Raw genomic sequence first — 13,934 nt, 5'->3', positions numbered from 1 at the left:
AATAGAAAAATTTACCTTAAAATTGCTCGCTCCTTCTATAGGCTGACATGAAACTGATGAATATTGAAATGAAGTCCAACAAGAATTAAGTCTCCTTATGACAGTTTCATGGTGCTAGAGAATTGCTCTTTGGGAAGATGAGAGAAACTGTATTTCAAGTTCACTCTAAGGGTAATATTCTGAGTCAATTTGAAGAAACAACTTGTTGGAGTTTGAAGCAAGCACAGTGCTGTGCACAGGAGCTAAAGTATTACATCTTGGAAAAAGTTTCACTTTAAACTAATTTATCAAGTGTTTTATAATAGATGGAGGGGAAAAATCCCATTTGGAAAGAGTTCTAGTGTCTTTAACATGTGAACAGATATATATAGGATGATGATGAATAAAATGTCCCATCTAGTTGTCAACAGAGATTCTTGTTTCCCCCATACCTCTCACAGACGCTCTTCCATATGTGACAATGTTCCCAAATCTGCATTCATTATTAGTCTTGACAGTATACCCAATACCTCCCATGGAGATATATCCAATATAAATTCTAAAAAACTGCTAGTCACTTAAAATAGGACGTGAAGTTAATTAATTTGCCTGTGACTTTCTTTGCATCCAGCCTAAGAAGTTATCTTTCTCACAAGAACAGATTTTTAAAAAAACTTCGAAGAACTTTATATTAAACTAAAATATAAGCTTCTAAATTAACTAGATCCAACCTGTACAATGTTGATGAACTTGTAGAAAGTACAGGGCGTCTTCCAAACAGTGGTTGGAAATGAATCGATTCAAGTTAAATTCTTTGAACTTTACTTATGGAGATGCAACTCATTATTACAACAGCCAGATGTGCAGACAGCAATATTGAAGGTCAGAAAATAATTCAATTTAGGGGAAATGATTGTTTCGACATTTAAACAGATGTATATAGGGCAATAATATAGTGACCAAGAGTATAGGATTTGGAGTTAGATTTGGTTTGAATTCTGGCTGTGCCATTTCATTCACTCCTTCATTCATTCTATAATATTTACTGATCCCCAGTCACAGTGGTGAACAAAATAGGAATTTTCTTGCTTCTACAGACTTCATAATCTAATGGGGAAAGTAGATATTAGTAAATAATCATACAAGTAAGTAAGTTACAAGCGATGATAACGTGAAAGATAAGTATTGGGTGCCATGAAAGCAAATAACACAAGAACCTAATTTCATGGTTGTTGATTGAGGCTCTGGAACTGTCTGGATAGAGTGAGCCAGAGAGAGTTGAGATAGGAGAGGAAAGGAGGTGGAAGGGGAGGGGAGCGGAGGAGAGGGACAGGAGCCAGAAAATGCAGCTGTGAGATTTGATCAAATAAATTCCTTATCATCTTGGAACCTCAATTTCCTCTTTATACAATGTAGATTGTAGTAACAGCTTCACACGGTGCTCTCAGGATTAAGCCACATTGCATTTGAATCATGCTTACTACAGACCTAGCATAATAAGTAGTTACTTACTGGTGACTATAACATATATACATAATTTATATATATAAATAATATATAATTTATTATTATTAATAATTTTCTCATGATGTTTACATTCTGGCGAGGTAAGACTATCCTCCCCAAGAATGGAAATAAGCAAAGAGAGGTTCATAGTTGTTTAAAGAGCTTCAAAGAAAAATTCTACATTTATGCTAGTTTCAGAGATGAATTATTTATCACAGTCATAACTGAGGGAAAAGCAAGACAAAACATCTTAATGTTTTCCAATTAACAAGTGAATGTAAATGACATGTGTCAGCAAGGTTGTAGAATAAAGATACTGAAGTTACAGAATGTGGATTATTGTAATTTCCCAGAACATCCGTCTAGCATGTAAAACCCTGAGATCAAGATTAACTGTTACACAGGAAGTGACAATAAGCTTCTAAAGACTGGATGTGTTAAAGAAACAATTGCAAATTTATTAGCCAAGATATTTTCATAACAAGATACAGAAAAATTACAAGTTAGGTAGGAAGGGAGCTTCACCCTGACAAGGATTAAGGGTTGTAATTTTGGTTCCTTCAAGGTAAGTATTTCATAGATGTTTTAAACTTTTATCCTTATCTAACAAGAAGTGGATGAGGAATTCATGGCCATTTCTGCAATGTATCTTGGTGAACTATCTCTTCTCCTTTCTGGCTTCTTCTGAAGCTCATATCTCTGCTCTAGGTTGATCACAGCCAGGGCTAATTTTGAAAATATGAGGCTTATTTATTATTTTGTATTTTTACAAGAGGTGAGTGAAATTCTACCTATACTTGTTCCAATGGGACCGTTGTTTAGTAATAGTAAGTTTTTATTATAATTAAGTAAATAAGTTCAGCCAGTTATTTTTATCTTTGATATGCTAACTCTAGAGATGTGAACAGAGGGAAGAAGATTTTCCATTCTGTTTGTCCAGCTACTCATCCATTTGTCCATCTGCTCATCCATCCGTCCATCATCCATCCATCCACCCATCCATTTAGCAAACACTGGCTCTATATCCACTCAACAGACATTTATAGGGGGTCCTTCATGTGCTAGGAAATGTGCTTGGTGCTAGGCATATAAATATAATTGATTTCTAGGTTCTGCCCTCAAACCCACAACCTTGTACCTGAATCATTCATTCATTTATTAATATTCAACATGTATTTCATGAGTGCCTACAAAGTGCCAGGCATTGTTGTAGACACTGGGGATACAGTGCTGAAGAAACAGATCCAGGGCCTGCCCTCATGGTGCTTACATTTTAGTGGGAGACATGAAAACTAGTGTGGAAAGTAAGGGCCGTGCTCCCCAAAGTGCTCTTGTGGCTACAGGGAGTGCGTAAAAAGGTTTATGAGACGCTCAGGGAGAAAATATTTGAATTTTTATTTATTTTAATCTCATCTTAATTTATATTTTTGTGTATATTTGGTAATGTGCCTAATATGTATATATATAATTTACAGGTAAATGAATATTCCAAGTTATTCCATAAATTCATACTGATAGGTTCCATAAACAAAACATGCAGACTCCTGGGTAAAGCATGGATTAAAAATCACAGAGACCAGTGGGCTTGAAGTCAGGTTCTGTCACTCACTATCTGCGGTTCCTTGGGCAAGTGTGAGCCCCTCGCCCTTTGTAAGAATTGCTGTAAGGATTGAGTGCAACGATGTTAGCACAGTGCTTACGTTGTGTCTGTTTATATCAAGTCCTCAAAAGAGAACTAATATTATGGTTGTTATTATTATTTGATAAATATTAAAATGCAGGCACCTTCAAAGTGATGTAGAAATACTGAGAAGGGACTGATGAAGCAGTGACCCATAATGTCGTGAAACTATTACAGTCATGTGTCACAACCATGGGGATACGTTCTGAGAAATGTGTCGTTGTGCGAACATCATAGAGTGCACTTACACAAACCTAGATGGTACAGCCTGCTACACACCTACGCTGTATGGTACTGATCTTGTGGGACCACCATCGTATATGTGGTCCATTGTTGACTGAAACGTCATTTTGTGGTGTATGACTGTACACGTATATTTTGTGCTTTTAAAAAAAACACAATTGGGGTCACACTATAACTCTAATTTTGTGTCCTATCTTCACTAAATATTAATATTTTCCTAAGTATTCTTTAAAAATGTTGAGATTCACAATATTCCATCATAAAGCTGTAATTTAGTCTATTATCCTGTTTTGGGAGATTTAGTTCTTTTTCTTATCTGTCACTATTATAAATCTGTTAGAATTTCTGATTCTTTCCGTAGGATAAATTCCTGGAAGAGAAACATCTGGGTCAAAGTGAATAAGAATTTTAAGGAATTTGTACATATTGCACAAAAAGAAGCACCAATTTACATTCCCACCAATAATTTAATTGTATAGCTATGTGCCGCATAACAACATTTTGGTGAACAATGGGCTGAAAGTTGGAGTTAGATAGATACGGCTACATAGACATATATAGATATAGTTGGCTATATAGACATATATAGATATAGGACACATGTCTCTGGTCTTAGCAGGAAGCTGGATCCAGACGATGAAGAATGCAATCAATACCTGGACAAGAGGCCTCATAAATGTGTTTCTGATAATAACTAAATTAACGTTGTCAAACTATATTCAGAGGATTGGCTGAAGAACATGCATTCATGCATTCTATGCTCTCCTTCAAAATTATCCTTGAGGGAGCTAGCCTGGTGGCGCTGCAGTTAAGTGTGCACGTTCTGCTTTGGCAACCAGGGGTTTGCTGGTTCGGATCCTGGGTGTGGACATGGCACCACTTGTCAAGCCATGCTGTGGCAGGTGTCCCACATATAAAGTAGAGGAAGACGGGCATGGATGTTAGCTCAGGGTCGGTCTTCCTCAGCAAAAAGAGGAGGATTGGCGGCAGATATTAGTTCAGGGCTAATCTTCCTCAAAAAAAAAAAAAAAAAAATTACCCTGGAGGGGCTGGCCCGGTGGCTTAGTGGTTGAGTTTGCGTGCTCCACTTCAGTGGCCCAGGGTTTGCAGGTTCGGATGCTGGGCGTGGACTTAGTGCTGCTCATCAAGCCACACTGTGGTAGCATCTCACGTAAAATAAAGCAAGATTGGCACAGATGTTAGCTCAGTGGCAATCTTCATCAAGCAAAATGGGGAAGATTGGCAACAGATGTTATCTCAGGGCCAATCTTCCTTGCCAAAAAAAAAAAATTATCTTTGAAAATCCAGGACTCGAGATAGATGTTTCCTTGGACTCCATTGTTTTGAACCTGCTACAGATGTGATTTTAATGAACAAAGGCTTGGCATCATGCCGTTGGATTTTTCTGTGGGTTTTGAAACTTGTCCTGATTTCCTGTAGTGGCCAGGTGTGCTGTTACTGAGCAACCTGTTTGCTTTACCTCGTGGCCCCAGTGGCTGGTGTCGCTCACTGATCTGCTGGAAGAGCCGAGTCCACTTCTAGCGAGCGCACATCATATGATACTCGCTTCCTCTTTTTCGTTCCTTCTGTTAATTGTTCTTTACTGCTGTTTGCTTACTTCCTCTTTTGTTTCTCTTGTTTTGACACTGGATAAGAAATAAACCTGAAACTTAGGATGGAAGTTGAAGTCATTCTCTGAAATCTAGACCTTTGGTAAACTGTCAGGCTTACAGGAAACATGAGCGGGAGGGGACTTGCCTTGAGTTTATGACCCTGCCCTGGTGTAGGAGTAGCTATCCAGTTACTCGGAAGTGTGTTCCAGAACACCCACAGGGTCAAAAGGAAGGCAACTTTTCTCCTGTTGGGGCTTATGGTTATGTGACGTAGTCGTGGTTTCTGCTTTGTTAATGCTGCTGGAGTGGGACAGGCTGAGATGCGGTGCAGTGGCACTGTCTGTGGGCTCCTTAACCCAGCCCATTGCTGGAGCTGGTGGCTCAGTAGGAGTCAGCCAGCTCCAGGGGCTGGTGGCATTTGGTGTAGCAGATGAGAATGGGATGACAGCGTGCAGTGAATCAAATGAGAGGACGAGGATGTTAGTAAAAAGAGCATCCGGCCATCCCTTCACTTATTCTACAAATAATTACTGAGCGTTTGCATTGTGGGGTCCTGTGTAGGTGCTAGGTATGACTTAGTAAACATCACAGTCTTCTGAGGGATGGAGACATGAAATGCTTAATTACACATTTAATTTTTCCTTACCTTTGTGTTAAGGGCTGTGAAGGAAAAGCATAGGTTGCTGTGAGACACACCTGGAAGATGGCAGTGTGGTCAGTGGGAGTTCTGGTTGGTTAAGATCTCCAGAAAATTAGACAGAGGAGAAATGCATTAGGAAGACTTTTAAACTGTAAATATGAGAAAAGTGAGAGGATTATTATTAAGGTGAATACACCGTCTACTAGTTGATTTTCTTCGTGGTTCACTGATCCTTCTTTGTCTTCCCCAGTTGCCCCCTGCTGTGCTATTTTTTTTTTTTTTTGAGGAAGATTAGCCCTGTGCTAACATCTGCTGTCAATCCTCCTCTTTTTGCTGAGGAAGATTGGCCCTGAGCTATCATCTCTGCCCATCTTCCTCTATTTTGTATGTGGGATGCCGCCACAGCATGGCTTGATGAGTGGTGTGTAGGTCTGTGCCTGGGATCCAAACTGGTGAACCCTGGGCTGCTGGAGTGGAGCATGTGAACTTAACCTCTATGCCACGGGGCTGGCCTGCATGCTTTTTATTGGAGCCTCTGGAGAGGATATGATGCAGGACATGGAGAGGAGAGAGGGTGAGCTCTAGTTATAAAGGGGATTATGAGTTCTATCTTTCAAAAGGGAGGCGTCTACTCACTTTAGTCTGTCTTCAGAGCCTGCAGACGACATTCTCATCCTCCTCATGGTAAGTAATGAGAGTTGCTAAGCACTGTGGTTTAAGGTTTGAAATCTGCCTTTGATCTGATTTATTCTGGACTCTAAAGAGAGAAAAATTAGTTCTAAAACCTTAATCGTGGATCTTGCTTTGTCTCTTTGCAAGGATTCCTATAGGAAGGTTAAAAATGGTTTGATTTTTTTTTCTAAAATGAAACCTGGAGAGATCACGTGTTGCTAATGTTTGCCACTGTCTTCTCTTTTTTTCCACAATCGTCCTCTGTGGAGGCTTTGTTGCCATCAAGAGTGTGTACGCTGGACATCATGGCTTCCTTCTCATGGAAGAAATGCTCCTAGAAATGATGGAGCAGCATCATTTTTCATGAGTTTTCTTTGGGCAAAGCTAAGGGCCACCTTGGAAGAGAAAGCAAGGATTGGATGTCACACAGAAGTTATTTAGGTCATTTTCTCTCTCTGCCCTGCCCTTTGTTAATTGGAGATCTTCTTACAGTGAAGAAAAGCATGAAAAATCATTGAATTCTTGTTTTATACTTGAAGACTCTATTTTGGCTATAATATTAGTTATATCCCATTTAGTTTAATGATGAACTTCCTGTTCCAAATGTAGTCAAAACTCTACAGTTGTCCAACAAACGCATTCCAATATTGCTGGAGTCTCAGCGACTCTTCTTTCTGCTTCTGCCTTCTTTGTGCACGCTGAGGTTCAGGTTTGGGGTTTCCTGCTGCCTCTGCAACCAGTAAGGAATTCACAAGCATGGCATTCAATTTCTCAAGTCTGAAATATAGGAAGATTAGAATGTGAAAATTAAGAAGTAGTAAATTGGACTCTTTCAACATGCTTTCAGTTGTCTTTTACTTAATTAACTGGGAAATTAATTTTAATACTAAAATTATAGTCACTCCAGGGGTAATTAAATTTGGTGGGTATGCTTCAGATCATTAAATAAAACATTTTTTTGATTCATACTCATGCCTATAGAAAGTATCTTATTTTGTTTAATATGTATTTTAAAAATAAATGGTATCATACTGTTAGTTTTGTTCTCTAATTTACTTTATTGTAAAAATAGCACGTTTATGAGATCTATCCGTGTGGCTCCAAGTAGATTTAGCTGGGTTCTTTGAACTGCTTTCTAGAGTCCCGTCTCAGGGATGAGACTGTATCGAGGTGTGATGGTTCACCGGTGCCTGTGCTGATGGACCCTGCGAACGTGAGCATTCACGTAGAGTTGGAAGCAGAATTGGGGGTCACAGGGGACCTGCCAAAGCGCCCCCACAGTGGCAGGGGTGTTTTACATGCCTGTTCATTCACCATGCTTTAAAGTTATTTTAAAAGGGGTAAAGCTTAGAAAAGCAATCGTGGCTTCCAGATCTGTTACTAGCTGTTTGCTATTTGGCAATAGAATTTCCTTTTTGGGCCTTAACTGCCTCGTTTTCAGATAAGGGGATAAGAATGAACCCTCTCTACTCAGAGGGATGTTGAGAAGACTAAATGGGACTAGTTCCTGGTTTGGTAAATATTAGCTGTGATTATACATGTATAATCACATAACATATTAATATATGAGATATATTAATATGTATAATATAATATATGATACATACAATAATATTAAATTAGTTGTGTTATATATGAATTATGCATATTAATTATATGTAATTATATATCTAATAATATATGTGTATTTTAGAATCACACCAGGATTGGTACTTGAAGCAAACTCCTGAAAGGTTGGCACTTAAATTTTTCTCACTGCAGCCGCTCCCCACCCGACGCAAAGATGTCTCAAATTCTTTTAGCAGAGCCAGAGTATTAAGAATATTTTGGAATACTGTGTTCCTTTCAATGGGGATATTGAATGGGAAGCGTTTTTAAGTGAAGAAGAGTGACATCCGAGAGAAAAGGGATGAGAAAATCATGTGAAAATAATAGATCAGCTATTTCACAAAACTTGATTTAATGCAGAAATGTCCTCTTCCAAAGCTTTTCCGACAGCCACGAAGATGTAGATGCTCAGATTTATTTCCCGGATCCCACACCCCTCATGCTCTCCCCTGCAGGTGATAGTGAGCCCGTGAAAGCAAATGCAGATATCAGAAGAAAGAAAAGCAGGCTGGCTAGGAAGATCCTTCAAAGGCGGAAGAAGGACTGATTGTCAAAAATTGACGGGAGCATTGATAGGCTGGAGAAACATAACTTGCAAGACTGAATTTATGCACTGCAAATTAGGGAACCACCACTTTACTTGGTGGGAGGAAATTAGAGAGCAGGAAGATTGCTCACTGGGGCAGTATGGGAAGCTAGAAGAGAGAGGGAGAGAGAGGCTGAAGGAAGCATTCTGTAATGGAAGAGCCTTGCTAACACAATTGTGCACTGCAGTATGGAATATGCTGGAACAAAGGGGAGATTGGTTATGGGATAGAGAGAGAGGAATGGATTTAGGAGCTTTTTTTGTGTCAGAGATAGGCAGTCATTTTCTTTTCATTTTTTTTTGTCCATGGGATAATGAGACAACCATACCATAGTAGCAAGACTGGCCCAAGGCATTGTCCCTAGGTCAGATAATTGGGCACATTGTGTACTAAATTATGAATAAGCTTCTCTCTTCTTTATGCCATTGAGCTTTGAAACCATCCTTTATTCTAAAAAGACTATGAGCCACCCTGCGAAGCAATTTCAATCATTATCATAATAATATCAGTAGCAGAATCAAATCATATGTAGTTGGCTTTCTAAAATTAATATGAAATTGCTTCATGGGGTAGCTGAGAGATACCTAATATCTTAGACTGTCCTCAGGTGAGGACAAATGGATGAGTTTTAAGTCTTGCCATTTTGAATGGGGTAAAATTAGTTTTTTTAGAGTGAAGATTGTTTAAGCTTTATAGAAAAAATTGAAGACTTTTTGAAAAAAATGAGCGTCTTTTCCATGTGTTTTTTGGCCATGTGTATTTCTGGTTATAATGTGTAGTACAGCGCTAGTCTTTCTCCTTTTTTTCTTTAGTAATTAGCTTCACTATTTATTGACCGATATTTTCTTTGCCCACTATTTGTCATGCCTCTTTTTTCGTATACTAAATTCTTCTGAGGACTAGAGATTAAGGACAATTCCTAGGGTTTCTATTGATCCTGCTGTTGATTTCCTGCTGAGTATCACATTGTTTCAATCAGATTTTTTTTCAAAATGTGAATTGTAAAAAGGGCATTTTTTAAAATGCCTTTAAGCTACCAAAGGGCTATTTAGTTTAAAAATCTATCTATCTAGGTACTTCTAGTTTTAAAATAATGATGTATAGTTAGCATTGCTCTTTCCTATTCCTTGAAATTAGCCACAAGCAACAAAGAAAATGAGAAGCAAACTCCATTTTTGCTGCAGTTAAGAAATGGCTGAAATTCTAAAACACAAAATAAGTGGAGGGCCTTCCCAAAGCAGTGGAGGTTAACGGAGGTGTGTGTAGGGGGCATCACAGTTGCAAATGGCAGAAAGCGCTGGGAAAGCTCATTTTTCAAAGATGAGTGGCATGGGCCTGCTCCGCGGCAGAGTGGTTAGTTCACATGCTCTGCTTCAGCAGCCTGGGGTTTGCCAGTTCGGATCCCGGGTGCGAACCTACACACTGCTCATCAAGTGATGCTGTGGCAGCATCCTATATAGAGGAACTAGAAGGACTTACAACTATGATATACAATTATGTACTGGGGCTTTGGGGAGAAGAAAAAAAAAAAGAGGAAGATTGGCAACAGATGTTAGCTCAGGTTCAATCTCCTCGCTGAAAAAAAAAAAAGACAAGTGGCAAACTTAGAGGAGATAAGCTGAAATCTCTTGTTTGCAAGAGAAGATGGAAGTGTGTGAACTGGCAGTGGGAGCTTCTGTGAACCCACTTGGATTCCAAAATGAGGGAAGGCTAAATAAAAATCACTCTGCAAGCCAGATTTGTAGGAAGCTGTGGGGCAGGGGGGCCGTGGAGAGTCTGCATTGTGCTAAGCCCCCCAGTTGTCTCTCCATTGGCTAGAATGATCTCTAGGTCAAATGAAGTTATACACAAAACCATGAGTTTTAGGGAAGCTCTTGCTTGGCTGGAACCTGAATGACCCAACTTTTCTACTCCTATTTGCATGCAAACCTCTTCCCCAGCTTGTCCTTCTAATAAGCAATCCAAAAAGAGATAGCACAGGAATTATTTAAGGCTACAACAACAACAAAAAAGCCAGGGGGAAGAAATAGGAAAAATATGACAGAGGAAGAATGTCTACCAGAAACTTGCGATGATGCAAGAAGAAATTGTGACCACATATTTCATCATGAATAAAATAGTTGAGTGAAGCTGACATATCTGAAGCATGTTCAGAAAGGAGAGCTATAGGACCTCAAGAAAGCTACTGCAAGGCAAGAAGGGGAGATGAAATGTGACCTGGGAGAGCTCAGGACAGAAAGAGACAGAAAAAGTGAAACTGTCCCAGCTACAATAGCAAGGCTGGAAGGTACACAGGGAGACAGGCAGACGAAGAGAAGAAATGAGAAGAACAGGAAAAATGAAATGGAAATAAAGAATTGAAAAGGAATCGGAGGAAATGAATGAAATAGAATACATCCAATGAGATTAAGCACGTGCATACTTAGAGTTCCCTGAAAAGAAAACTAGTTAGCATACATGAGGAGGGGAGGTGAGAGGGAGCATGCGCATTTTGATCTCTCTCATCTAATAACTTGCTGCTACACTAGCAAGAGAAGTACTTAGAAGGGTAATATAAAGATCATAAATTAGAAGTTGGAAGAGAAGGAGAAAGGGGTAAGGAAGAGGAGATATGCTATGGCAGCAAATTAGTAGATATCACCTAAATAAATAGAGAGATGAAAGGTACTAAGGTTTTAGGGGCTGGCCTGGTGGCATAGTGGTTAAGTTCATGTGCTCCGCTTCCATGGCCTGGGGTTCACAGGCTCAGATCCCAGGCGTGGATCTAGCCCTGCTCATCAAGCCATGCTCTGGTGGCATCCCACATAAAACGGAGGAAGATTGACACGGCTGTCAGCTCAGTGACAATCTTCCTGAAGCAAAAAGAGGAAGATTGGCAACAGATGTTGCCAATTAGCTCAGAGCCAATCTTCCTCACAAAAAAAAATCGGAAAAAAAGGTTTTATTTAAAGTTACAGTTATCAACTTAAAACTAGAACAAAAATACAAACCTTCCTGATTATCAGATGTAACACACACAAAACAGAGGAAAGCAAACAGCCTCCATAGTGAAAGATTTTGAAGAGCAGTAAAGCATAACATAATGCACCAGAACTAAGATCAAACTTACTTGTCATTGTAACAAGTGAAAACCTAGTAAAGCCATCCAATAAAAGGAAAAGAATTTTAGAACTGATCACAAAGGCACACTCAACTTTATTTCCATAGGAGACATCTGAAAAAAGGGATGCAGAAAGGTCGAAAGCAAAAAAATGGAACACAGGTAGATGTAGTCAGATGCAAACAAAAAGAAATCAGGGATCATGGTCTCAATTCTCAGAAAAGGTTGAATTCAGAGCAGGAAGGATGAAGTCAGATGAATCAGCACACATCATGATGCTACGTGGTACACCTCACAACGAAGCTGTGAAAGTTCTGAATCTTTGCACCGCCGAACACAGCACCAGCATTCGTAAAGCCAGAATGTGAGTGCTACTGGGCGATGAAGAATCTAGGCCTTCAACAGATTGGATGAGGCCCACCCACACCGAGGAGGGCAATCCGTTTTCCTTAGTCTACCCATTCACACGTTAATCTCATCCAGAAGCACCCTCCCAGACATATTCAGAATATTGTTTAACCAAATATCCAGTCCAGTCAAGCTGACGCATAAAATTAACCATCACAGCTACTAACAGACACACAGGAATTCCTGAACATGGGCCAGCCCTGTGGCACGGCAGTTAAGTTTGCACATTCCACTTTGGCAGCCCAGGGTTTGCTGGTTTGGATCCCAGGTGCGGACCTATGCACCACTTATCAAGCCATGCTGGGGCAGGCGTCCCGCATATAAAAGAGAGGAAGATGGGCACAGATGTGAGCTCAGTGCCAATCTTCCTCAGCAAAAACAGAGGAGGATTGGTGGCAGATGTTAGCTCAGAGCTAATCATCCTCAAATAAAAAAAAAAAAAGAATTCCTGAACAAATGGAAAAAATGATTTTAGTTGGAAGACTCAACATTTAAAAGATGTCAATTCTCCTGAAGTTTATTTATAACATTAATGTGGTCCCAATAAAAATACCAACAGGATTTTTTGGAATTTGATGAGTTGATTTGAATTTCATATGGTAAAATGCACAAGTAAGAAAAGCCAGGAATACTCTGAAAAAGAAGCCCTACCAGGTACTAAACTATATTAATGAGCTCAGAGCTGTTTTTTGAGTGCTGCCTCCACTGCTCTTGTCCCTCAGCCTCACTGGCTTTTCTTAGATCCTTGACCACACAGGGCAGACTCAGGCTACAGGGCCTTTGCTCGGACTTTTGGCTATTTGAATGCTTCAATACCTATTGCCTCTTTAATTCCTATTTAATTACTTCTTTAGGGAAATCTTTCCTTCCCATTTCCCTAATCTTAGGTCAGTTTCCTTTGTTGTCTGTCAATGTCTTTCTTTCCTTGCCTTATTTCAGTTTGTAATCATGCAATCATGAGTGTGCTTGTTTGATAGACGCTCTTTTGCTTACTAGACTGCAAGCTCAGACCCAGAGTAGGGTTTCGGTAAATCGTTGATGAAGAATCTCCAGTCTGCTGGACTCTAAAGGTGGTTTAGACCTAGCAACTGTCTTCTAAACTCAGTAATCAAAGGAGTCTTCCGAACGTAGGCGCTGGTCCAGTGTGAGAGGAGATGATATCCTAATGGGCTGTTTCTTTCCCCCATGAGCGTTTGAAGATGCTAACGCTTTTGGTGTTCTGCCCTAGATTGTAACCTCCTAAAATGCAGGGCCATCTCTGAAGTGTCTTGTGTGACTCTTAATATTACATCCACTGGACACAATATTTCTTCACGAGGAGGAGGTATAAAATTACGGGATGACTACTAATGTCATTCCTAAAAAAGGATGTTAGTCATTGAAAGAAAGAATCATAGCTACCGAGGAACTTATTTTCCTAACGAATTTTATACAATCGCGTGCCATGGATCCTATAGTTCCAACCTCGTAAGTGACCGAGGTCCTCACGTGGCCTATTTTAGACAATCTTGCTGTGTGGTTAGGGTGGAGAAGGTCCTTCTGAATATTGGGGGAGGCTGAACAGGATGTGGTTCTCTTATTAGATGCAGTTAAACGTTTTATGCTTTTTCCCCAGGCGTACACACCTACCGTCTTCTTGGATGTGTGTTTTGATTGGCAAACACAGGCTGTTACTAAGTGCACTGACGGTTTGGTTTGGCATTTCGTGGATTGAAACACGCTTGTCATGACAACGCTTGTTGTAAAGTGAAGGACTTTAAGATGACTTTTACATTCATGAGTTTTTCAAACAGTAGTCTTTGGCACTTGAGTAGCTGGGCGGTCATAAACACGTTTTACTGGGGTGTCCTCTGAGGCCACTTAGATAATTCCAGGAAAACTTCCTTTATGTGACCTC

At 39.8% G+C, this 13,934-nt stretch overlaps 1 protein-coding gene across 1 annotated transcript in view; it reads left to right on the top strand.

The window, feature by feature from the left end:
• CCDC170 (coiled-coil domain containing 170) overlaps positions 1-13,934 on the top strand; it is a 90,396-nt gene that overhangs the window by 13,272 nt on the left and 63,190 nt on the right. The window lies entirely within an intron of this gene.

Source organism: Equus przewalskii, chromosome 32 (assembly GCF_037783145.1).
Source record: "Equus przewalskii isolate Varuska chromosome 32, EquPr2, whole genome shotgun sequence".
NCBI classification, from domain to species: Eukaryota; Metazoa; Chordata; class Mammalia; order Perissodactyla; family Equidae; genus Equus; species Equus przewalskii.
This window is presented reverse-complemented; position numbering and strand designations above follow the sequence as displayed.